General features: G+C 39.0%; 1 long non-coding RNA gene and 1 pseudogene across 1 annotated transcript; both read left to right on the top strand.

Moving 5' to 3' along the window:
* The first annotated feature begins 507 nt into the window (after positions 1-507).
* On the top strand, positions 508-2,266 carry LOC114688039 (annotated as a pseudogene).
* Positions 2,267-2,792: 526 nt separating this feature from the next.
* LOC114688038 lies at positions 2,793-26,317 on the top strand. Its single transcript, XR_003733748.1, has 3 exons — positions 2,793-2,894; positions 22,493-22,622; positions 26,268-26,317. It is a non-coding gene; the product is annotated as an uncharacterized LOC114688038 (long non-coding RNA).
* Positions 26,318-27,166: the final 849 nt, after the last annotated feature.

The following is a 27,166-nucleotide window of genomic DNA, read 5'->3' as shown; positions in this document are numbered from 1 at the left end:
CTGCATTCCCACAATTTATGCTTTTCTGAGATCATATCTCTCCTTTTATTATGGAGGGTAATCTTGCTGTGTATACTAATCTCGGTGGAAAGTTGTTTTCTTTGGGGATTGGAAAGGCATCATCAGTGCCCTCTGTCCTTGAAAGTTTCACATGAAGTGATAATCATCTGTCTGGACCTGGTGGGTGGATTCAAAGGAGGGTGGAGGAGGAAGGCACAGGACCAGGACACGATGCTCCCGGGAAGATGCTCCTTAGAACTGGGTTGGAGCCAGGACAGCCCTAGTTAGGCACAAGGGCAATCAAACTGCAGCCACCAGGAGGACCGGTCTGTCCCTAAAGCCCACCGGAGATCCAGCACAGAAAAGCCTCGGATTGGATCCCCCGGTAGTCCTGGAGAGTGTTGCAGGTTGGTTGAGTCCTACACCCTGTGTGACCCCCAGGGGACGGAAGCACCCCTTCATTTAAAAAGAGCTGAGAAGTAAGAAGTGTTTAGCACCAGCCGGAGACTAACGGATGCTCAGCTGCACTACATCCACCATGCCCGGGATGATCTGCAAGAACTCAGACCTGGAGTTTGACTCGCTGAAGCCCTGCTTCTATCCGGAAGAAGATGACGTTTACTTTGGCGGTCCCAACTCGACGCCTCCGGGGGAGGACATCTGGAAGAAGTTTGACCTGTTGCCTACGCCTCGGTTGTCACCCAGCCGTGCCTTGGCGGAGCACAGCCTGGAGCCAGGGAACTGGGCCACGGAGATGCTGCTGCCTGAGGCCGACCTATGGGTAACCCGGCAGAGGAGGATGTTTTTGGCCTGGGAGGACTCCGCGGCCTCACCAGCAACCCGATTATTCTTCAGGACTGCATGTGGAGTGGCTTCTCCTCCCGGGGAAGCTGGAGAGTGCGGTAAGCGAGAAGCTGCCGGATGGCTCTGGGTCCCTGGCCGCCGGCCCAGCACCTCCGCCCCGGAGCGGCAGCCGCCGCCAGCTCCGCGGGCCACGCGCGCAGCGGAACAGCAAGTGTGGGGCGTGGGAAAGCCGCCTGGTTCACGGAGCTCGCCACCTGGACTCGGAGTGTGTGAACCCTGCTGTGGTCTTCTTCCCGGCGAATAAGCGCAAGAAGGTGCCGGTACGGGCCATCCCGCTAGTGCCGGCACTGCCCGCACTAGAATCATCCGTAGTGACCACCAGGCCTTCAGCACCCCAGAAGGGACATCCTGAGCAACTCAGGTACTGAGGAGGAAGATGAAGAGGAAATCGATGTGGTCACGGTGGAGGAGACACAGTCCTCCAATACTGTCACCAGGCTCCCCACCGCGGCGTGTCCTGGGAACGCAGCGCTGGGCTCCCGGTGCGTGCAGTCCAGCGAGCTGATCCTGAAGCGCTGTGTCCTCATTCATGAGCAGCACAACTATGCCGCGCCACCGTTGCCCTATGTGGACAGCGAGGACGCGCCGCGCGCAAGAAAGTCAAGAGCAAGGCTTCACTAAGGCCCTCAAGTGCGTCCTCCCGCTGAAACCTACGAGATTGGGTCCCCGCAACCCAGACTTGGGGGACAATGAGCGTCGCCGCAACCACAACATGATGGAGCGCCAACGCCGTGACAATTTGCGCTCCAGCTTCCTGAACCTCAGGGACCTTGTGCCTGAGCTGGTGCACAATGAGAAGGCGGCCAAGGTGGTCATCCTGAAAAAGGCCACTGAGTACATCCACACTCTGCAGGCTGATGAGTACAAGCTGCTGGTGGAAAGGGAGAAATTGCACGCAAGAAAACAGCAGTTGCTGAAGAAAATCGAACACTCTGAAACGTACTAAATATTTCTTAAATGGACAGTCACTGATGTTTTGCACATGTTGACTTGAGAAAAAAAAACCTATTGTGTTGACATTAAAAATGTTGGTTTACCTTCATATTGGTCCCTTGTCAAGTTTGGAGCTGGATAGGGAGCAAATCATGGAGTTCTAGTGGGGCCTTGGAAAGTCTAGGAATAGGATGCTAGGTGACTTCTTTCTTTCCTCTAACCTCGGTGATGGCCATGAAAGTTCAGGATAGTTGGGAACCTTGGAAGGCTATTGAAGCCATGTTTACTCCAAGTTTCCAGAGTTACTTCTCCTTTTTCCAGGAGTGATTACATTCCAGTAGATGCCACAGAAAGGGAGTCCGCATTTGATGTCCCTGGGGGGAACATTTCTGTAAATTCCATAAACTTGCCCACCAAGAGGTCAGTCTTACACTGGAAGTTCACACTTAGTGTCGTGATGACACCTCAATGTTTGAGGAGCATTTTGTATACAAATATATTGTCAATCTCTGTTGTGTACTGTACTAATTCTTACACTGTGTACTTTAGTATGAAGCTGATCCGTAACTAAATTTGATAATGATGTTTACATATGAAGATGAAGAGTGAAGGTTTTTAGTAGATATGACTTTATCACTTTTTTGAACTAAGAAACTTTTTAAAGAAATTATATATGTATATTCTCTGTCTTTCTGTTAGTGTATTGGTTCATGTGTGATGTGTAGACATGGATAAATGCAAAGTTGTGCGTTTAATTTCTACAAAATATGTACACTTTGAAATACCTCATGTTATTATGAAATAAATATAAATTAAATGATTTTTAAAAAGAAATTTTCTGGTAACAGAAATGCTTTTCCACTAATTAGTTTGCCCTTAAATGTGATTTGGTGTTTCTGTTTCACAGATTTTAATTCTTTCTCTGATCTGCACTTTTGGTTACTTAATCATAATATGCTATAAAAAGGTTCTCTCTTGGTCAGATCCATTTGAAATAAACTCCTCTTGTACTTGCAGATTCATGGATTTCCTAAAATGTGGGGAATTTGCCGCTGTAGTCCACTGAACAGGTTTAATATACTCTTCGCTTTCCTCAGGTATGTCACTGACCCAGATGTTTGGTCTTATAATGGTCTCAAAAAGATCTTATGTCTCAGAAATGTTCTTCCTTGATTCTTCTTTTTTCACTATTCGTGTGTGAAAATATGACCACATAATCATGTTCAAGTTCAGATATTCTTTTCTCTACTTAGTTGAACTTATGCAGGCTTTCAATATTTTTAATATATATTAACCATACCAAATAATGGATTCATTATATCATTTTCATATATGGATACAAAGTACAATGTTAATATTTAACATCCTTCACCCTTTTTGGTCCTTTCCCCATACAGTAGTTGCCATTCTGTATTTTTATCTTTTCAAATCTGTGTTCTACATATGACAGAAAACCTGATGCTTATCTGAAGTAGCTTATTTGTTTACAATTACAATTTCCATTTTCATACCAATGATATAACTTCATTTCATTATATGGCTGAATATACTTTATTGTGTATGTGTGTCTGTCTTTTTTATTTCATATAGATAATTTTATCTCTTTATATGCTTTCTCTAGGTGTTATTTTTCATGGTTGGATTTATTTTTGATTTTTATATTTATTGTTTGAGAATTTCATACATGAATATACTATCACACTTTCTTTATCCATTTACTTATTGGTGTTAAGCTAGGACAATTCCAGGACTTGGCTTTTTTTAAACAGTACAACAATGAACATGAGGATTCAGATATATGTTCTTCATGGAAAGTTTGGTTCTTTTGAACACACACACACAGTATATGAACTAATTTGCATTACTGTTGGAAGTATAATCAGTGTTCCATTTTTACCATGTTTTCAGTAATGTTTGCTACATGTTATTTTGTTGGTAATATGTTAACTGAAGTGAGGTAGAATCTCAATGTAGTTTTGATTTGAATTTCTGCAATGGCTATGGATTTATGGCCTTCTCTACTTACAGAGAACCATCTGTTCAATTCATTGGCCCATTTTATGATAGGATTGCTTATTTTTCAGTGTTTAGCTATTTGACCTCTTTACATATTATTGATAGTTAAATATTCTGTTAGAAGAACAGTTGGCAGAGATTTCTCTCACTTTATAGGTTATCCATAGACTCTGGCAAATTGGTTGCTGTGCTTTGAATTGGATGGAATTCTTGAGCTATTGGAGACTTATTCAGGAGTAGTTGCCTGTGTGTTATATCTTAATGTATTTTCCTATACTACTTTCAAAGTTCCTACACACATATTAAAGACATTCATCATTTTGAATATTGTGTGGAATAAGAGAGAGGTCTCAAAGTTGAGTCTTCCACATACGAATATCCAGTTTTCACAGCATTTAATTGTTGTAGAGGCTAGGTTTAAGAAACTTTTGTCAAAAGCAGCTATTTGTAGCTGCATGGGTTTATTTATTGATTATCTCATCTACTCAGTTAGTCTATGTGCCTGTTTTGTGCAGGAACTGTGAAGATTTTCCTACTTTGCCTCTGTAATATAATTTCAAATCAGGTTTTGTGATATAGTCAACATTGCTTTTATTCCCTTCAGGATAACATTAACCTCACAGTCTTTTGTACTTTCACATGAATTTTAGGAGTTTGTTTTTTGTTTCTATTTCTGTGAAGAATATCATTGGAATTTTGACGGTGATTGCATTCAATCTATAGATCATATTTGTTAATATTGCCATTTAATATTAATTTGCTAATTCATGAGCATACAATATCTTATTTATAATATCTACTTCAGTTTCCTACTTCTGTGCTTTATAATTTTCATTATAGAGTTTTCTATGCCCTTGGTTAGTTACATTCCTATATAGATTTGGAACTATGAATGTGTTTTTTTCTGATGTGTTTCTCAGAACATTAGTACTTAGTGTCTTCACTACTTTTCTATTGGTGTGATAAGAAATCATGATCATGGCTACCTATAGAAGGAAGAATTTATTTGGGGCTTTACAGTTTTAGGGTAAGTCCATGATCATCATGGCAGGAGGCACAGCAGCAGACAGGCGAGCATAGATCTGGGGCACTAGTTGAAATATTACATCCTTATCTATAAGCATGAGACAGAGAGAAGTCTGACTGGAAATGGCACTGGCGTTTGAAACCTCAAAGTCATCTATCTATTCCAACAAGGTTACACCTAACCCTCCCCAAACAGTTCCACCAACTGGGGACCAAGCATTTAAGTTTGAGCATATAGGGGTATTCTCATTCAAAGTTCACACTTCATATATAAAAAACATTTTGATTTTATATACAGCTACCTTGCTGAATAAGTTTATTGAATCTAAAAGTCATACATTTGAGTCTTTAAAGTATAAAATCTTGTCATTTTATAAACAGAAGTAATTTGACTGCCTACTTTGATATAAGAATTATTTCCATTTCCTTCTCTTACTGTTTTGAGTAGAAAAATTTTTTTCTTGTTGAGCCATGTTCATTGTGGCTTTTTTTAAAGGTTTTGTCCCCAGCTTTATTAAGCTGCGTCTGAATGCCTTACATTGTGTTAGCAATTTTTTTCTTTTTTTCTTTTTATTAAGAGATTTCTATTCATTTTACATATCAACCATGGATTCCCCTGTCTTCTCTTCTCCTACCTCCCAGTGTTCCCTCCCCAACTCACCCCCCATTCCCACCTCCTCCAAGGCAAGGTCTCTCCCCTGGGAAGTCAGCAGAGCCTGGTACATTCAGTTGAGGCAGGTCCAGTCCCCTCCTCCCTGCACCAAGGCTGAGCAAAGTGTCTCAGCATAGGCACTAGGTTCCATTAAAGCTGTCTCATGCACTAAGGACAGGTCCTGGTCTCACTGCCTGGGGGGTCCCTAAACATTGAGTAGAAATTTGAACATTATTGAATAAGCATAGAGTCAATCCATATCCATCTTCGTCCCTGGGTAATAGTTTCAGTTGTCTTCCACTTAGTATCATGATTTTATAAATATATCACATGTAGCTAGCATTCATTAAATTGAGTTATGATCCTTTAATTCCTAAAATATTATTTTTATCATGAAAAGCTATTGTATTTTGGTGAAAGTCTTTTCTCTCTATTCATTGAAATGATAGTGTTTTTCCCCTCATACTATTTATATATTGTACATTTTTATTTATTTGTGTATATATTGAAACTTGCTTGCTTGCTGGATTGAAGCTAACTTTATCATAATATGCGATTTTCTAGAAATATATTTTTCAGTTTGCTTTTTAAGTATTTTATTGGCTATATATTCATTAAAAATATGGTCTGTAGTCTTCATTTCTTGTTTATGTAATTCAGTTTTAATATCAGGCTAACACCTGCTTTTTTATTTATGGAAAGGTTTGAGGAGCATTGACATTCATTCTTTAAAGTGTTATGAATTCAGAGATGATTCTGTCTGGTACTGAAATTTTATTCTTCTGTTTATTGCTATTTCAACTTTATTACTCATCATAGTATCAAGAGGATTTTGGTCCAGAATCTTCATATCTGTCCTGTTCTCGTGATGAACATCAAAAGATCAGCAGCATCACAGAATATAGTGTAGCAAGTAGACAGGGCTTATTGTGAAAAGCAAGGCAGAGGATACTCTCAGGGTGTGAGAGCTGCAATGAACACTGAGACCATTACACTGACCTTCATACATGGCAAAGTTCAGGCTATTTGTATAATCTATAAAATAAACTTTTTTATCTTAGGGTCTTTGACCAGGTGATTGATAGGTCTCTTTGTACTGACTCTAACAGGTCAGTGGTGTGTATAACAGAAGGGTATGGATTTATTATTGGCCAGAAAGCTTCCTGCTATATATAATAATCATATGAAGTTTAGGATTTTTGATGCTAGGTTTAGATAGCTACTGATTAATGGCTTTCAAGCAGTCCCAAGTATAATACATCCTTCTAGATCCAGAAATGTGACTCAGGAACTAACCTTTTGATCAATAATAAAAACCATGTTGTCCAATATGGTATATATTCACCTATATGTGGATATTAGCTGATAAGTCAATGATAATCAAGCTACAACCTGTAGAACCACAGAAGGTAGGTATAGAGTAAGGGACAGCAGTGGGGGAGAACGACAATATTGTTTCCATACTACCCCTCAAATGGCCCTTAATTTTAGTTGTCTCTCTCTGTATTCCCTCCTTCATCCCCTCCTCTTGACTTGATCCTCCCATTACACCCTGAGCCATCCATTTGAGGGGTAGTATGGAAACTTAATATTGTTGGGTGAATTCCTGCAGAGCTGCAGCTGGTTTGATTCCAGACTGTTAGCACCTAGCTTTTAATCTGCCTTTTGTGATTGCTGCCTTTTGTCTCTGGAGCCTTCTATGTGAATCTTGTCTGAGAGAAAGTGCAAAGCCTATGCAAAACTTGCCTGGGGGACAATCCGGAAAACCGTGATATTCCTTAATGGTGAATTTGCATTTGGCATTGTTCCTTTGGGGAGCTTAGATTAGAGGTTTTGGGATACAGAAATTAACTGGCTAAAGGTGTAAATTGGAAAACATTAAAAAAAAAAAAAAAGCTCTTTGCTAAGCTATAAGTGAGTGAGTCCTGAGAGGCTGATCCCCGTGCAGTTGGAAAGACTAAAGTCGTCCTGAAAGTGCTCTGTGCCTTTTTTCCACGGACCCGTGTGAACCCACACTCGATACACAACATAATATAGTAGAAGCTTCCTAGGGGACGATGGCACGAAGTTTGTGAGAGAGTAACCAACCAATGTCTGATTTGACTTTGATTAAGGCCCCTGCATGAGATGGAACCCATACCCGACATTGCTTGGGTGACCAAGAACCAGAAACTACATAGCCCAGGGACCTAGGGTCAAACCAAATACTACTGCTCTAAAAAAAAGGTAGTGATAAATGACTCCTATACTCATAGATCAGTGACTTGTTGAGTTTCTTCAGAGATGCTCCCTTCTGCAGCAGGCAGGGGAGGGGGGAATACAGAGACCCACAGCTAGACGTCATGCAGAGAGACCTTGGAACACTCAGCCCTAAATGGAATGTCTTTATCAATTCCCTCCCCTTAGGACTCAGGAAACCCTATGGAAGAGGAGGCAGAAAGAACCTGGAGTCAGAGGGCATGGAGGACACCAAGAGAACAAGGCCCTCTAAATCAACATGAGCAAAGCTAATAATAACTCATAAAGACTGAGGCAGCATGTATAGGGCTTGCACAGGCCTGCACTAGGTCCTCTGCCTATGTATTATGGCTTCCAGTTTAATGTTTTTTATGAGATTCCTGAGTTTTCAAGCAAGTGGTTCTGTTTCTTGTGCCTTCTCTTTGGCTCTTTCTCTCTCTCTCTCTCTCTCTCTCTCTCTCTCTCTCTCTCTCTCTCTCTCTCTCTCTCTCTCTGTCTTGTCCAACCTGATGTGTTATTTTTGTTTGTCTTATTATAGTTTTATATTATATTATATTATATTATATTATATTATATTATATTAATCCCTCAGAAGCTTGTTTGTTTTCTAATGAAAGACAGAAAGGTGTGGATCCAGATGGGAAAGGAGTGGGGAAGAACTGGAGGTGTGGAGACAGGAGAAACTATAATCAGGATATATTATGTGAGAAAATCTATTTTAATAAAAGAGTAAAAAAATATGTCCTACTTGTTGCACTAGTCACTCATGGTAAGGAAGCATAATGTACTTAAACATAATATCTACCTACCTAATTGTTTATATAGTTCAGATTCACTTGGTTCAGATTTTAGTAGGTGTTCCTAAAATATTATCTATATCTTTTTGATTTTCTAGTTTATTATAACATAACCTTTCAAAAGTATTCAAACTAACCATTTTGGTTAGTTTGACTAAGAGTTTATCATATTTTTGTATTTTTTAATGAATCCATTTTTGTTACACTATTTCTTAGCATTATTCCTTTAGATTTTGTTTCATTAATTTATACCATATTATATCTTCATGTGTACTATGAGGTTTGATTTGTTTGCTTTTATAAGAATTTGAAAATACAACATTAGATTATTTATTTGGGATAACTGATTTTATGTAATTACTCATAACTATATACTTACCCATAAAATTGACTTTGCTGTATGAGAAAAGCTCTGTTATATTTTAATCTCCATGTGATTTGAGTTTTGCCATTTCTGCTCTGATTTCTTCAGTGTCTCACTAATCAAGAATTTTGGTTCAATATCTATGTTAGTATAATTTCCATTGTTTTCATATCATAAATTGTGATATATTTTTGGAAAACAGTAGTGGGATTCTGAAAGGAATGTATATTCTACAGATGTTAGATGGATTCTGTAAATGTCTGTCTATGACCTTTTGTTCTGTACACTCCAAAGATTTATTTATAATAGCCATCCTTTAAGTTTGGCATAATTGAGTGTATCAATTATTTTTTTGTTGTTGTTGTTGCTGTGATAAAATAACATGACAAAGGCAACTTATGGAAGGAAGTGTTTATTTTGACTTACAGTTCCAAGGGGAGTCGATAATGTCAAGGAAGGCATGGCAGCCAGCAGCCAGCTCCCAGTGATGTAATTCCTCTAGTAAAGCTGTACCTCCTGAAAGTTGCATAACCTCTCCAAACAACACGACCAATTGGGCACTGAGTATTCAAAACCTGAGCTTGTGAGTGACATTTCTCATTCAAACCACCACAGTGGTTTATTAAGTACATAACAAGAAAAAGAAGAACAAGTAACAAGTAGTTAATAGATAGACACAGCAGATAGCAAAACGTCATCAAATCAGGTACTCAAACCATCAAATAGTAGGCTACTTAGGTTTTTGTCAACTTGACACAAACTAGTCATCTTGCAAGAGGTAAACTCAATTAAGAAAATGCCTCTATCACATTGCCTGTATGCAGGTTTATGTGGATTTCTTTTAATTAATGATTGGTGTGGAGAGCCCAGCCCTCTATGGGTAGTGCCATCCCTGAAGAGGTGTTCTTCAGTTGTATAAAAAAGGAAGCTGAGCAATCCATGAAGAGCAAGCCAGTAAGCAGTGTTTCTCCATGCTCTCTGCTTCAGTTCCTGCCTCCAGATTCTTGTCCTGCTTGAGTTCCTGCCTTGACTTCCCTCAGTGATGGACTGTCTTCTGGGAGGTATAAGCTAAATAAACCCTTTCCTCCCCGTTTCAGTTAAGGTTTATATTGCTGTGAAGAGATACCATAACCACAACTGTTATAAGGAAAACATTTAATTAGGGTGTCTTACTTACAGTTTCAGAGGTTCAGTCCATTATCATCAAGACAGGGATCATGGTGGAGTACTGACAGGTATGATGCTGGAGTAGTAGCTGAGAGTCCTACATCTTGCAGGAAACAGGAAGTGACTGAGACACTTGGCTGTATCCTGAGCATAGGAAACTTCAAAGTCTGCCCCCACAGCAACACATTTCCTCCAACAAGCCCATATCCAATCCAACAAAGCCTAATAGTGACACTCCCTGTGAGATTCTGGGGGCCAATTACATTCAAACTACCACACTCCCCAAGTTGCTTTTAATCACTTATCCCAGCCATAAAAAGCAAACTAGGACAATTAGAGGCAACTGGAGTATCCTAACTGGCAGAGCAAATATAGATGATATTATCAAATAAGGGGCTTACAAATACCTAACAAAAGTCAACTGAGGAAATCCCATTGATGCAATGTCCTGAGTTGAGCACAGGGTCCCTTCTGTCTTAGCTGAGGCTTCCAATAAAATAACACATAGCAGCAGATAGATAACACCAACAAATCAGATACTTACAATCATCCTGCAGAAATGGACTGGGGAAGCCCTGCAGAAACAGTCATACTAGTTTTATCAATTGAAAGTAAATAAATTGTTATCAATTTTGTAAACAATGAACAGTTGAATTTTGTTTCCAAATCCAATCAGCTAACCTGCATCTTTTTAATTAGAGAGTGAAGGCATCTTATATTTATCATTATTTTTGAGCTATATTTCTGATTTCTGTAATTTTGTTCTTCATTTTTCTGATTGTTTCAAACATTGTTCACTCTTTTCATTTTTCCCCTGTTCATCTTAGGGATATAATTACTAATTTACTGAGTTTTAGATAAATGACTCTTTCCTAGTTCCTATTTGTTTGTCCCTGTAGCTAGAGTTTTCTTGCCTTGCCCACATTCAGGACAAATCTTTGTCACCCGCCCGCCAGTCCCACAGCCGCTCAGACCCAACCAAGTAAACACAGAGACTTATATTGCTTACAAACTGTATGGCCGTGGCAGGCGTCTTGCTAACTGTTTTTTTTTTTTGGTTTTTCGAGACAGGGTTTCTCTGTGTAGCTTTGCGCCTTTCCTGGGACTCACTTGGTAGCCCAGGCTGGCCTCGAACTCACAGAGATCCACCTGGCTCTGCCTCCCGAGTGCTGGATTAAAGGCGTGCGCCACCACGCCTGGCGCTGACTGTTCTTATAGCTTAAATTAATCCATTTCACAAATCTATACCCTGCCACGCAGCTCGTGGCTTACCGGCATCTTTTCATGCTGCTTGTCAGGGTGGCGGCTGGCAGTCTCCTTCTGCCTTCCTGTTCTTTCTTTTCTCCTCTCTGTTAGTCCCGCCTATACTTCCTGCCTAGCCACGGGCCAATCAGTGTTTTATTTACTAACCCATCAGAGCAACACATTTGCCATACAGAACATCCCACAGCATGTCCCATTTGTTCACAACTACCTTTCCTCATCCTCTTTGTATAGTGATATATTAGGTAGCAGGTAGATAAATGCAATGGAGACATGAGTACTGAGTGTCTTATACCTCAAAACTTGCTAATATCAGTGTATGCAGAAAGAAGACACAGTTCTCATATTGCTCATCTAATGGCACTTTTAGAAAATTACTCTGACAAAGAGAAATAGCTTCAATTGGTTCTATCCCACTGGGTTGATTGAAGATGAATTTTGACTCATTAACATTACTGTCATTGTAATCTCATTCCCCCATCCCCCCCCCTGTTCTGTGGAGTTTTCTTCAGCTAAAAGCATATGATACATACATACATACATATGAGTCAGGAGAGCTGACAGGCATCACTCCTGAGGGGAGAAACGGAAGGGAATTAGATGGCAATCCTCTAAAAATGGACTGAAGATACCTGCTTGCTACAACTTGGGGCTGCTTCTGTTTCCTAATGCCCACTCTTCTTGCCAGTGCATCGCCTCTTTCCGTAAATCCTGTTCTCTGCTTTGCTATTTTTATGCTTTGTTTTAATTCTTTGCTAGGAAAGCAGGAAGTATCTGGTGAGATATCTTTACTTATCTTCCCAGTACTGCTTTAATGTTCATGAATTGCTTTGGTTTGTGATGCTCTCAAGGCTTATCTTATTGTGATTTCTCGACCATATTTAAAGATAATTTCGCTGAATATAGTAACCTTTGTTGGCAGTCTCTGGGTTAGAAACAAATTGTAAAAACGTTGAGGATCACCATTGCAATATCTAATGTTATTCTGAGTTGTCTTTTTAAGTGAATGTTATGGCTACAGAGTAAGGACATTATGCTTACAAATTTACCGTAATGTCTTTACTCTATAGCCCTAACATTTCAACTATAATGTGATGTAAAGGGGTTCTTTACTTATCCTGTCTATTTTGTGTCTTAAATGCCTTCTGGAAGTGCATGTCTGTACATGCCTTGATTTGGGAAGTTTTGTGCGATAACTTCAGTAAACAGATTCTTTTATGCCTTTAATTTGTATCTTGGCTCCTATGGACATTTAGGTTTTGTCTCTCAATCATTGAAAGTAGTTTCCATGATTACTTTTGGGTTTTTTTTATTACTGTTTGAATGTTATGTTTTATTGGTGTCTTCTATTATCATTTTTCTTCTGTTTCATCTAGTGTATTGACTTTCACTGCGTTTTTTTTTTATTTGACTTATTGAGCATTTCATTTCCAGAATTTTGGGTTTTTTTTCAGAATCTCAGTTTCATTCCTAAAGTTCTCATCCATATTGCTACATTTTTCTATACACCCTGAATTGATTTTCTTACATAATTCATCTGAATTTTTAAATTCCCTTTGAAGTCATTATTATCTAATTTTTGAAAGTAGATTGATTCTTTGATATGTCAACCATTTTAGTATGTTTTGATTCAGTTACTGAGGATTTGTGACCTCTAGGAGGAAATGTGCTACCTTGATTTTTCATAATTAATATGTTTCTTTGTTCTCATTTGTACATCTCTTGAGATAAGTATATCTTCTTTTTATTTGAAGGTATTCCCAGTAAGCAGCCTGTATTACTCAAGCCTTAGTATCCCTCAGAAATAGAGAAAACAAATTGTCATGAGAACACCAAACCACATATGAAAATGCAATTAAAATCAAAGCCAATTGGCTTGGAGATATAGCTCAGTGATTAAGAGCACTGGTTGCTCTTGTAGAGGACCTGAATTTAATTCCCAGTACTCACATGACTGTTTACAACTTTCTGTAACTTCAATTCCAGGGAATCTGGCACCCTCTTCCTACCTCTGTGGGCACCAGTCTCACTCACAGTATACATATATACATGCAGGTGAACACTCATACACATAAAACATATAATAATTTAAAAATGAAAACCAAAGCCAACTACTGCTACCAGAAGCCATAGACAAAAATAGTAAGACTAATAAATATTAATTTATGAGGTTAAAATTAACTAAGGAAATGGTATGCATAATAAATGAACAAACAAAATCAAAGAAGAGGGCTGGGAAAGGAAAAGTAAAGAAAAAAATTTAAATATAAGAAAATTAAAAGGGACTAAAGAGATGGCTGAAGCCTAAGAATGAATACTGTTCCAGCACCCCTTTCAGAGGCCCAAAACTGTCTGTAACTTGAGCTGCAGCAGATTTCATACCCTCTTCTGACTTCCAGGTGCAAATGCATTCATTTGCATATATCCTAACACAGACACATATACATAATTAAAAAAAAAATGAATCTTAAGAGAAGAAAAAGTAAAATTAAGAGGAGAGGAGAATGTGAGGACAAGTGAGAGGAAAAACAACAATAAATAAAAAAAGGTCCTATTACATCAAAGAAACATATAAAACAAATGCTATTTATCTTTATCAAGATAAGCACAGTACAAAAAAATAAAATAAGAGGGAAATTAAATACAATTACAAACGTTAAAAAAGAAAAAGAGATTGTATTCATTTTATTTTTGTTAACTTTTTACATTTACTTTCTGTGTGTGTGTGTGTGTGTGTGTGTGTATACATGGATGTGTACATGGTGTTTTCATGTGATAGCACATGTATGGAGATCAGAGGACAAGTTTGGGGAGTCAGTTCTTTCCTTTCACCATGTGTCCTGGAATTTAAGCTCACGTCTTTAGGCTCTATGGCAAGTGCCTTTACTGCTGGGCTACTTTCAGGCTTCTTTGTTTTTTAATGACAAAGAAATTCAAGAATCTACTCCTAGATCTTTTCATATTTGAGCGTTCAGGTGGAGGGGTAGTGATTCTGTTGGAATCTCTTGTCATTCTTGCTGTACAGCTTGGTTCTGTGTGCTAGCTGAGTCATAGGCTGCTAAATGACCAGTTTTGTAGGTTTTACATTTACTTAAAAAAAAAAATCCCCTTCTCTGTGCTGGAGAGTCTTCTGGCTGCCATAAGCTTTGTAATCTGTAAGACCTAGTTGTTTGTATTCATTCTAAAAGTCCCCAGTTTTACATTAAGGGTGGTTCATATCCAAACTGTAAAGTGGATAATGAACAGTTGAAGGAACCCAAGGATGAAAAAATCCAGTGATTCATTGGACTTAGGCTCAGAGTTCAAACTTCTGCCTGACAACAAAGCACACATAGCAGGAAGGCAGCTTCAGCACCCAAGCAATTGGCTGGCCATGTATTTACAACTATCAGTTTCCACGTTCATTCTCAAACGATGGACTTTTTCTTTGCCACACAGAGTGAACCAGAAACCACCACACCTTTCACAGCCTGGGTTGCTTGCTACCTGAAATTCTCAATGTAGCTACTACCATTTTCCATGACCGTGCCGTGTGTGTGTGTGTGTGTGTGTGTGTGTGTGTGTGTGTGTGTGTGTGTATGTTGACTTCCACTCAGACACTGTGGCAAGATGTCCACAAGTTCCCTGAGTTTGTTGTGACTGTTTCTTTTTATCAAGTCCCTACATCACCTCCTTCTAAAATAATTGAGCCTCCTCTTAAGGTGGCACCTGGCCATCACACTCGAAGATATGAGAAACAACAAAATAAACGTCTTCTCCAATGTTGATCTGCTACTCAGGGGGAGTCATTGTTCTACAAAATCTTCCTACTGCACTTAAGGGTTGCAAGAATCATAGGTTCTCACCTATGGTGGAATGTTGCTAGGAATGTCAGTCTATTTTCCCCGGAGGGGCTTGGATTAACTTTTAATTGTAGCTTTGGCATCTCTGTCACCAAGGAGCCAGAAATGAAGATGCCAGGCGTTTGTTATTTTCTCTCTGTATTTTTTCTTTTGCCTTGCTTTTTTAAAAAGTGAGAAAGTTGATGAGCTTGAACTGTTTAGGAGGCCCCCAGGCAATGGGACTGGGACTGTCTTGGTGCATGAGCTGGCTTTTTGGAACCTAGGACCTATGCTGAGACACTTTGCTCAGCCTTGGTGCAGGAAGAGGGGACTGGACCTGCTCAACTGAGTCTACCAGGCTGGGCTGACTCCCCAGGGGAGACCTTGCTTGGAGGAGGTGGAATGGGGGCTGGATTGGGGGGGAAGGCTGGGGGGGTGGGAGGAGGAGGACAGGGGAATCTGTGGCTGATATGTAAAATTAAATTAATTATAAAATAAAAATATTTATTAAAAAAACTGAAACCACAGATCCCCTCTCATCCCCCACCGCGGCTTCCCCTCCAGACGTACCCCTTATCCCCTCCTCCAACAGGGTAAGTTCTCCAATGAGGGGACAGCATAAGTTGAGGCAGGACCAAGCCCCTCCCCACTGCGTCAAGGGTGCGCAAGGTGCCCAACCGTAGGGAATGGGATCCAGAAAGCCAGCTCATGCACCAGGGATAGATCCTGATCACACTGCAGGGCCCCTCAAACAGACCCAGCTACACAACTGTCTCCGTATGCAGAGGATCTAGTCCAGTCCCATGCAGGTTCCACAGCTGTCGTCTAAAGTTAGTGAGTTCCTTTGAGCTTGGTCAATTGTCTCTGTAGACTCCCCCATCATTATCTTGACCCCCTCTTTTTCATATAATCCCTCCTCCCTCTCTTTGACTGGACTCCCAGAGCTCGGCCTGGTGCTTGTGTGCATCTCTGCATCTGCTTCCATCAGTTACTGGATGAAGGCTCTATGATGACAGTTAGGTGTTCACCAATCTGATTACCTGGTAAGCCAGTTCGGACACCCTCTCCACTATTGCTAGTGGTCTAATTTAGGGTCATCATTGTGGATTCCTGGGAATTTCCCTGGCACCAGATTTCTCCCTAACCCCATAATGTCTCCCTCTATCAAGATATCTCTTTCATTTGCTCTCCCACTCCGTCCCTCCCCAGGTCGACTATCGCGTTCCTTCATGTTCTCATCTCCATCCCCTACCCTCTTTTGCGCCCCCATCCTCTGTTTACTCATCGGGAACTCCTCTGTTTCCCCTTCCCAAGGTGATCTGTATATCCCTCTTAGGGTCCTCCTTGTTTCCTAGCTTCTCTGGAGCTGTGGTTGTAATCTGATATCCTTTGCTTTACATCTAGTATCCACTTATGAGTGAGTACATACCATGTTTGTCTTTCTAATTCTGGGTTACTCACTCAGGATGATATTTTCTAGTTTCATCCATTTGCCTGCAAATTTCATGCTTTCATTGTTTTTCTTTGCTGAGTAGTACTCCATTGTGTAAATGTACCACATTTTCTTTATCCATTCTTCAGTTAAGGGCATCTAGGTTGCTTCCAGGTTCTGGCTATTATGAAGAATGCTGCTATGAACATAGTTGAGCAAGTATCCTTGTGGTATGTTTGAGCATCCTTTGGGTATATGCCCAAGAGTGGTATTGCTGGGTCTCGAGATAGAATGATTCCAAATTTTCTGAGAAACCGCCATACTGATTTCCCACCAGCAATGGAGGAGTGTTCCCCTTGATCCACATCCTCTCCAACATAAGCTGTCATCAGTGTTTTTAATCTTAGTCATTCTGACAGGTGTAAGATGGTATCTCAGAGTTGTTTTGATTTGCATTTCCCTGATGACTAAGGATGTTGAGCAATTCCTTAAATGTCTTTCAGTAATTTGGGATTCTCTGTTTAGCTCTGTAGTCCATTTTTAATTGAATTGTTTGGTATTCTGCTGTCTAGTCTCTTTATATATTCTGGATATCAGCCTCTGTCAGATTAGGGTTGGTGAAGATCTTTTCCCATTCTGTATTGCTCATGCTTTTTAACCTATTTTGTCATCTGTTCCATGTTTTCAGATGTTTCTCTTCGATTTTTTTACTGTAGAGCAAAGTTTGTCTTTTGCTACCCTGATTCTTGTCTTCCAGAGTCATACATAAGTTTGAGTTATCATCTTACCCATAAATCATCTTATTTGGCTCAATTCAGTTTCTTTCACCAAAAAGGTTTTGTCATTTCAGTCTAAAGATTCTATACATGTTTTGTTAGTTTTATTCTTTATGAATTTTATTTTATTTTGAGAAATTTACAAATAATTTTGTGTTCCATGAGATTCTTGTATTTTGTGCTCTTCTTGTACTCATACACATTTAATAATTCTAAGATATTTTCTTTGAATTTTGGGATGGCTCTCTGTATTATTAATTATACCATCTGAAAATGTTTGCATTGATTTCATCCCAACTTGTATTCATCTCATTTTTTTTTTTTTTTTGGTTTTTCAAGACAGGGTTTCTCTGTGTAGCTTTGCGCCTTTCCTGGAACTCGCTTTGGAGACCAGGCTGGCCTCGAACTCACAGAGATCGCCTGGCTCTGCCTCCCGAGTGCTGGGATAAAGGCGTGTGCCACCACCACCAGGCTTCATCTCATTTCTTTATTTTTCCTTATTCCACTGGCTAAATCTTATAATAATGCCTTGGAAAAACGTGATGAATGTGAGCATATTTGCCTTGTTCCTAACCTTGAGTGGGAAATTTTCAGTTTATCACAATTATTATGTTAATTATAGGGGAAGTTATACGCATATTTTGTTGTTAAGGAAATTTTCTTATGTGACTATATGTTAAAAGTTTTAAATTTTATGCTCAAAATTACATAGACATTTTAAACTTTATGTGTTTGGTCCATATATTTAATTTTTCTCTCTTTTTGCAGTGTTCTGCATTACTTAAATAATTAAAATTATCTTTAAGTTTATTTATATTGTTGTTATTATACACTATGTAACTCTTTGATAGCTATTCTAGTTATTATAATAAAGACATTAACTTTTGGGTTTTTTTTGTTGTTTTTTGAGACAGGGTTTCTCTGTTAGTTTTGGTTCTGTCCTGGATCTTGCTCTGTTGACCAGCTGGCTTGAATCCATAGAGATCTGCCTGCCTCTGCCTCCGAGTGCTGGGATTAAAGGCATGCGCCACCACTGCCAGCTAACTTTTGGTATTTTTAATACTGTGTAGAAAATTCACTTCGTTTAATTTCCCTTTCCATCACAACTTCAAAATATTATCTTAATTATTGGTCTGTAAGCAGAGTTTACATGAGATGTTATAATCTGTGCTTCATCACAAAGTAAGACTAAACAACTCATGATGAAAAGCTTACATTTTTACTCTTCTAATATACTTTCTTCCTTGCAGTTTTAAAATTTATTCCATTATATGTCTTTTCTTTTTTGATGATTTCTTTTATTAATTAATTTACTTATTTATATTTTATGTATGAGTGCTCTGCGTGTATGCCTGCATGACAGAAAAGAGGGCATCAGATTCTATTATAGATGGTTGTGAGCCACGATGTGGGTGCTGGGAATTGAACTCAGGATCTCTGGAAGAACAGTCAGTGCTCTTAACTGCTGACCATCTCTCAGCCTGGGTAAGTTTCTTCTGCCAGGTTTTAGGAGGTATCTTAGCAATAAATTCTCCCTCTTTTTGTACGTTATTTTTTTCCTTTGAGAAATGCCTTCTGTCTTCTTCATTCAGATACAAGTTTCATGACTGAGAAATTACTTTTTGTACTTGTAAAAGTGTGTTTGTTCCCACTGAACGTCGTGGTTTTGGATGAAAATATGATGTCATTTAAATTGCTTCTTCATTGGTCAGTATGTCATAACTTGCACTTATCTCAGTCATTTTGTATTGCTTAAAACTGTATTTGTAATGTACTCTAATATAAAACTCAGTGATTGCTCAGTTATAGTGTACTATCACTTTGAATTTGTAATTATGCTCACCACATATTGATCCTATTTTAGTAGTTTTTTGTTGGCCATTTTCTTAGCCTCCCACATGTCTTACTTTGGGATTTGAGTTTTAAAAAACAGAACTTTTGTTGTTATTATTCTCAAGGGTCTTTCTTTGTTCATATTGTTTTAAGTGTCTATGCCTCTATTTTCATGTTGAATGATTTATATTGATATGTCTTTGAGTTCACGTCCACCTTCATTTTGTCTGATACATCTTTTGTTATATTTTTCCACTTTATAATTCTCTTTAGTCATTTTCCTTATTTATATATATTATCTTGAAATTTTTATAGCCTTTTTTCAAAAATGCTTACAATTTCTTATTGAAACATTTTTATGATTACTATATGAAAAATATCAAATAATTCTAACATGTGTAATCTCATTTCAATATCTGGATTTTTTAGTTGTTCAAGTTGTGATTAATTTTCATTGTATCCTGGATATTTTGTGTATTATCATAATGATAATTGAATTCTATTTCATCTTCTCATTTATAGATACTATCCTGTTTCGGTGGCTCCCTGATATCCTAGTGTTGAACATTGCACTCTTCTAGTTTTTATGTGTCATGGAGTTATGAAGCACAATACTGACTTGTATCGAATCACTAGGGTAGAAAGAAAGTCAATCCTCAGTTGAACCCTGCTGACATTATGGGAGGGAGACAGCAAATCTGCTTAAGTTCATTTCTTCTTGATTCCTTCTGGATTATTGGTTGAAAGATCTGCTCTCTCCATCAGTCTTCTGCACCAGTCTATCAGGGAATCATGATACTTCTCTGCTTCTTTCAGGCATAAGACAGAAAAATTCTCCCATATCAGCTTCATTAATAGTATCCAGGAGAGGAGTTGGAGCCCTATCAGTTTATCCTCTGAAAAGGATGGAGAATACTATGCTCATCAACTCCAGAATCACCTAGTAGATGGGTTTCTAGGCATGCCTGTGGGGACTATCTTGAGTATGTTCAGGTTGAAAGACCAGCCCACTCTGGGTATTGCCATTCTCTAGACAGGCGATTCTGGCTATATAAATGGAGAAAGGCAGCTGAGCAGGAGCATGTATTTATCCCTCTCTGTTTTCTAATTGTGAATGCAATGTGCCAGATGTCTAAAAGCTCTTGCTGTCCTGACCTTTCCTTGAACTGTGAGCTAAAATAAATACTTTTCAACCTTTAAGTTTCTTTTGTCAGAGTATTTTATCACAGGTACACAGAAGAAACTAAGATACCTGCTAAACCCTTCCAACCTTACTCTACAAAGGTAAATGATTTTTTCTGCCTCTCCTGAAGGGAAATAAATCATTTTCCTACTTGTACTCACTGAGACAGTCCTGCTGGGGAAACACAAATAGGGCCTGGAAGAAAGATAATTTCCTTGTGTAATTACACTAAAACTCATTTGGTGATGATTTTTATGTCAGTAATTTGTTCAATTATACATTGGTTTAAATTTTTTTTTTTTGCCTTGTTAGTTTTCCCCTTTATCAGTGTTTTGGCTAAGGGAACTAGCTTTTTTGGAAGTTTATGTTCTTAAATTTAACTTTTCTTTGATCCTTTGTGGATTTCACATTATACATTTCAATCCACTCATCTTCCTGTTCCTTCCCATCTTCCCTCTGCCCTTGCAACCTCCCTCACAAGATAAAAAAAAATTCAAAAGAAAAGAAAAAAAGGAAAATCTCGGTGTGGAAGCTGCAGTGTGAGCCAGTGAGTCACAGAGTATACCCTTTAGTCCATACATCTTTACTTGCAAATGTTCATTGCAATGAGTCATTGGTCTGGTTCAAGGCCTCTGGCTTCTGCACACTAGCAATTCTGGGCCTCACTGGGACTCCTCCTGGATATCTGTTGTTATCCTGTGTCATGGAGATCCTGCAGCTTTGGGTCCACAGGACTGGCCCCTTCATCTCCTCTGCAGATCATAGATGGGGTGGGTGTTGGGATGGGCCAACTCAAAGCCTGGGTGGTTACTGGGTTGGTCAGTGCACCAGCTCTCCTTATCCTCACCACCAGAGTCAGCTCTCCAGCACCACCCAGGCTAGCTCACCCTATGCAGTAAGCAGCAAGGGGCAGGGGCAGTTCTGCTCTCAACCTCGGACTGACTCACCCACACCTACAGCACCAAGATCAGCTCCTCTGTGCTGGCTAGGTAAAGTACAGGGGCCACTCAGCCGAGTCCTGCAGCTGGTGAGATGCAGGGCCAGCTCTCCACTGCCATAGGCACGAGGAGTGGGTGGGTGGCTTCTCTCCCTTGCCCACACCACTGTATGGTATAAAAAGTGGGTGGGACCAGACCTTTCATACACATGTTCTCAGGGCCAGCTCACACACACCCCCCCATCAATGGGTCAGTTCTCCTGTGTTGCTGAGGCAAGGTGCAGGGCCCACTCTTCTGAGTGTTACAACTGGTGGGGGGCAGGGTCAGTTCTCCTGCTTGCAGCAGGTCACGGTGAGGGGCTTGGGGAGGGTAAAGGCAGAGCAGACTAAGGTGGTGGGCCAGCTCTCCTCTCACACCTTGAGGGATGGCTCACTTGCACCCAGTCAACAGGTCAGCTCTATTGTGCTGCCCAAGTGAGGTGTAGGGTTAGCTCTCCCACCTGCCAGAGGCTGTGAAGGGCAGGAATGGGGGGAGGGTATCTCTCCCTCATCGATGCTACCCTATGGCAGATGAGGGGCAGGACCAGATCTATGCTCAAGTTCTTGGGGCCAGTTCACCTGGGAAGTATATGTTCTTGAGTGTTGACAATTGGAAATCTCATCAGTCTCTCTCTCTCTCTCTCTCTCTCTCTCTCTCTCTCTCTCTCTCTCTCTCTTTCTGCCCCGCCCCCCGGCATATTTAGGAAACACTGAGAGAAAAATGATAGTCACGACTTTGACATTCCTTGAGATCCTAGTTCCTTAGGCAAAACATCTGTATTCTTTCTCTTTTCAGATAATTATTTTCCTGCTAGGTCTAGGGACTTTGGTTTGTAAGAGAGATTATTTGGGAGTAATTAGACTATGTCTTGGGCCAGAATTCTGTGGACCATGATAATACTCAGAATGAAAAACTAAAGCCTATGATAGGTCCTCAGCATGAGAGTCTCTAATGGCAATATAGTTCTCTAAGGTATTTTCAAGAAAGGATTTACTCTATTCTGAATAACATGAAGTACAAGACACATATACATGGATTGGGGAAATATAAAGATTTCCAAAAGCAATATGTAATATATATAAACAATAAAAATGGCCTTTATATAAGGAATGATTATAAAACCCATGTTTTGTTTTGTTTTTTAATTCAGGAGTATTGGCACATACTTATAACCACAACACTGAGGAGGCAGAAATAAGCAGATCCCTGGAGCCTCACTATCCAGCTGCCCAGCCTACTAGGCAAGTTCAAGCCAGTGAGAGACCCTATCTCAACAAAAGGTAATTGAACATATCTTGTTTGCAAGACATAAATAAATCAGACTGGAACTGAGCTAGAATCTTCCTTCCTCTTGGCTAGCTTTCATAGTGCTGGAAAGGTACAATGTAGGCTACTAGAAGAGAGAAATTATCGAAGTCTTAGTCAGCTGTGAACACAGCCAGGCAAGATGTTCCCACTGGTAATTGTGGCATGGCTGTTATGGAGGTAGACAACTGCTTTCTGGTGGATTTGAGGCATGCAATGGTTCTTTGGGAGGTCAAACAGCTCTTTCACAGTGGTCGCCTAAGACGATAAGAAAACAGATATTTACATTAGGATTCATAACAGTAGCACAATTACAATTATGAAGTACCAACAAAAATAATTTCATGGTTGGGGGTCACCACAACATGAGGAACTATATTAAAGGGTTGCAGCACTAGGGAGGCTGAGAACCACTGCCTAAAGAATTCATGCAGGTACTTCAAACCTGGTTAAAACCCCAAGGCTTGGAAAGTCATCGGCCCTAGGGGGAAAATTATTACTGTAGCTTTGCTATATGGACATGCTGTCTCACTGCCTTCTAAATATTTGTGGCTGTACCCATAGATCAGTGCTTCTCTTTTCCTTGGTTGGAGAAGCTTCTGTTTGCAGTGGTTTACAGTTAATAGCAGAGATTTATAACTCTCGAAGTACTGAAGATAAGTTGAGGCTGAGTTCTCAGTCCTAAATAGGACATCTATATGCCCGGTTGTCAAAGTACTGAAAGCAAGTTTCTGTTGAGTGCTCATCCCTAAATAACACATCTATGTCACCCTCTCTAAGGCTCAGGGAACATCAAGAAAGAGGGATTTAGGAAGAATATAATAGGCAGAAGTTTGGAAAGACTGCTGTGAAAAGCTGTTTGCTGACCATGACATAGCTGTTGTATCTGTGCACTCACAGAAGTGGTGGTTACTTTCAGAAGACCTGCACAAAACTGGATCTGTCAGCATTATATCATGAATGGGGCAGTCATAGGCAGTTAATGGTAGACTGTGTGTGTGTGTGTGTGTGTGTGTGTGTGTGTGTGTGTGTGTTATTCATATGTGGGGTAACCACTAGGAAGTTGCCTTTCTTTGAGAAAATAACCTCCAATCCATGTTCATGCAAGCAACCTCAGTTAAGTGCATTGAGCTGCAAATAAAAGAAATCATGAATGTAGGAGTAGGAGGAGACTTTTGGGGAAAAAGAAAGAATTTGGTGCGATGGGGATGAAAATGGGAGAAAGCATTTGGTATGAGGGAAAGGAGATATAAGAGGTATGTGGAGGGAATATTGATCAAAGAACATTATATATATGAAATAGTGGAAGAATAAATTGCTTTATGTTTTTGTTAACTTCTATTGAGTTTGTTCTTTGACAATTTCATGTATGTATAATGTGCATTCTGGTTATTAACCCCCTCATCTCCCTCTTAGCTCTATTAATCCCCCATCCTTCCTTAAAGTCCATTTCCTACATTCATAACTTTGGTGTTGGTGGTGGTGGATTTCTTTATTTTTATTTCTGAGACCCACTGAGTGTAACCAAGATCATCTGTGTGACCAGAGGATTGAAAGAAGCCTGGTGTGCTCCTCAGTGGATACAATAGCCAATAATTCATTGGGAGTAGTTACCCATTAACCCTCTCCAATCTATGATTAATTGTATTGTGTAGAACCTTTGCAGCAGCCATTGAAATTAAACAGGAACTGGGTATGGGGACACACACCTGTAATTCCAATGCTCATGAGACTGAGACAGGAGGAATGTCTGGAGTTTGAAGTCAGCTTGAGCTACATAAGTGAGTTCTGGGCTAGCCTGGGCTACAGTATGAGGCCCTACCTTACGTAAAATGCAAGAGGGTTGGGAATATAGCTCAGTGGTAGAGCATTTGCCTAGTATTCATCCAGCCCTAGGTTCTAATTCCAGCATTGCACACACACACACACACACACACACACACACACACACACACACAGGGGGGGAGGGGTTAAACCTGGGACATGTTAACCATCTACACTGATGAAGAAGATAAGATTGATATGATAATCTCATATGAATCAGAATCCACAAAGGCAAACTAGGGGAACAGAGACTCATATGAATAGCACACTAGGTATGACACGGTAGGTAGGATTCATTTCAATATAGAAAAAAATGATTTAATTTAATAACAGCACATGAAACTAACACAAAGAATATAGAGACTTCTACAAGCTTGTATCTTTTAAGAACCGGTAGAACAGAATTTCTTGTGAGTCAGAAGTTTTCCATCTTTACAGGTAAAAGAAAATAGAAATGGGCAAAATTTAAGTATTTTTACCAAACAGAGTAAAAAGGAAAGAAGTTCATGTGCAAAGCTTTTTCCTTTCTCTTTAAAATAGCATTTAAGACCGTTCACAACAAATACTGTCTACTTTTACAAGTTTATCTTCAGTGACTCTCTTTTCAGCTGATGATATTGCCTTAACCTTATTACACCAGTTAATGATGAACAAACAGAGTATGAGCTCCTAATTATAAAGATATTTCTAAGACTTTCTTGGAGACAATGCTGTTAATTGTTAAAATAATAACTCCAATAGAGTCTTAGACTTTTCTATGTGTGAGCAAAGAATATTATCAGTAGCCCTTTTTAATTTGTCAGAACAGTTTTACAAATATTTATACTTCCTGGGAACAAAGATATGAATTAAAAACATTATTCTAAGACAAGACATTATCAAGTTTTGAGGACATTCAGAACCATGAAATTTTCTTGAAAGATAATTTTACAGGACTTGGAAACAATTCCCAACTGAAGCATTTTTCTGAACAATTCCTTATCCAATTACTTTCAAGGACAAATTCTAAGAAATAGAAAATACAATAAACAAGAGACAGTTTCGAATATTTCAGTTATATGGGAAAGCAAATTGTTACTTTTAAATGTTAACTTTACGCTTTAGCAAGTAATTCTTTCAACACCTAGTTTGCGTTGCAGAATAATAACTCTTCTTGTATGGATTCAAGCAAAAGGCATATCTCCTGTCTCTTTCTCAGACGTGTGTGTGTGTGTGTGTGTGTGTGTGTGTGTGTGTGTGTGTGTGGTGTGTCTGTGTCTATGTAAGAGAGAGAGATTTGTGAAGACTTGTGCAAATGTATTCACAAAACCAGGAAAAATGGAATATAAACAAAAGCCAAATATTACCAACAGAAATGGAGTCAAGAAGAATCAGAATTGTACTCACTGCCATTTAAAGCATTTAGTATTAGCAGCCCACTGTGTCCATGCTGGTGTTCTACCATTCCACACCTGTTTCTGTCTGGCAAAGTTTTACTCTTCCTAGAGCTGCAATCATTCCTCTTTGAAGTTTTAAACAAATCCAAAATGAATGTTTGTGCCTTCCGCTAAGAATGTATATGTTTCTTTTCTTTTAAATTATTTTTTCTGAAATATTTTATAACTTCCAGGAAATTGAAAACAAAGTCCGGTACATTCTTATAGATTCTCTGTCCATCTTCCTACACTGATAGCAGTTTACATGGTCATAGCATAGTTACAAAAAAAAAGGAAATGATCCTTTGTGGAAAACAATTGAATCCATTTTTATTGGCATTTCATCCACTATTTTTCATTTACATTTTTTATTTGTTCCAGGATCCAACCCAAGATGCATTTAGTTGCCATGTTACTTTAGTGTCTTGAAGTTTCCCAATGCTTTCTTGTATTTCATGACATCGAGCTTTTGAAGTAAGGTAAGCTGAATTTGTTTTTATTTTCTGATAGCTTACTTAACTATATTAGGCAGTTTTGCCATTTGGGCAGTAACAACACTTACAATATGCTATGTACATGTGAGTATATCTTATTGGAGTTACTTAATGTGATTCATTACTAGTTAATCTTGATCACTAGGTTAAAGTTTTTCTTACAGTAAATATAATATTTACTTTGTAATTATTAAATACTTCTGAGTAAAACACCTTCAGATTGTGTAAATTTCTTGTTTCTCCTACAGCTTTACCCACAACTTATTATAGCACATAAAATTGTAGGATTTTTCTAATTATAATTATTATTGTGGTGATTACCTAACAGTGAATCTTCCATTTCTCTCAACCTCATATACATTTACTAATGTACTTGTTACAAAAGAAATATTTATTCATTATGCTCTATTTATCTACTTATTTATTTATTATTTAATGGACAAATGGATATTAAGGTTAGCTTATGAATTAAACTTTTAATGTTATCAATTATTTTATTACTACAAGTAGAATTGTTTTTCTCCAAATGGTATATTTAAGTCTTAGCTCCCAGCAACTATGAATATGAGTTCTTAAAGTTTTATTTGATTTTTGATTTTTTTTATTGAAAATAGATTTTTTATACAATATATTTTGATTGTGTTTCCCCTACCCAACTCCTCGAGATCCTCCCCAACCTCTCCCCAACAAATCAACCAACCCTTTCTGACTCTCGTTAAGAAAACAAACAGGCAATAAGCACCACCTGCACAATTGGAAGAAGAGCAGCCTCCACGTGAACAGCCC

This window comes from Peromyscus leucopus, unplaced genomic scaffold (assembly GCF_004664715.2).
Source record: "Peromyscus leucopus breed LL Stock unplaced genomic scaffold, UCI_PerLeu_2.1 scaffold_1312, whole genome shotgun sequence".
Classification (NCBI taxonomy): Eukaryota; Metazoa; Chordata; class Mammalia; order Rodentia; family Cricetidae; genus Peromyscus; species Peromyscus leucopus.
This window is presented reverse-complemented; position numbering and strand designations above follow the sequence as displayed.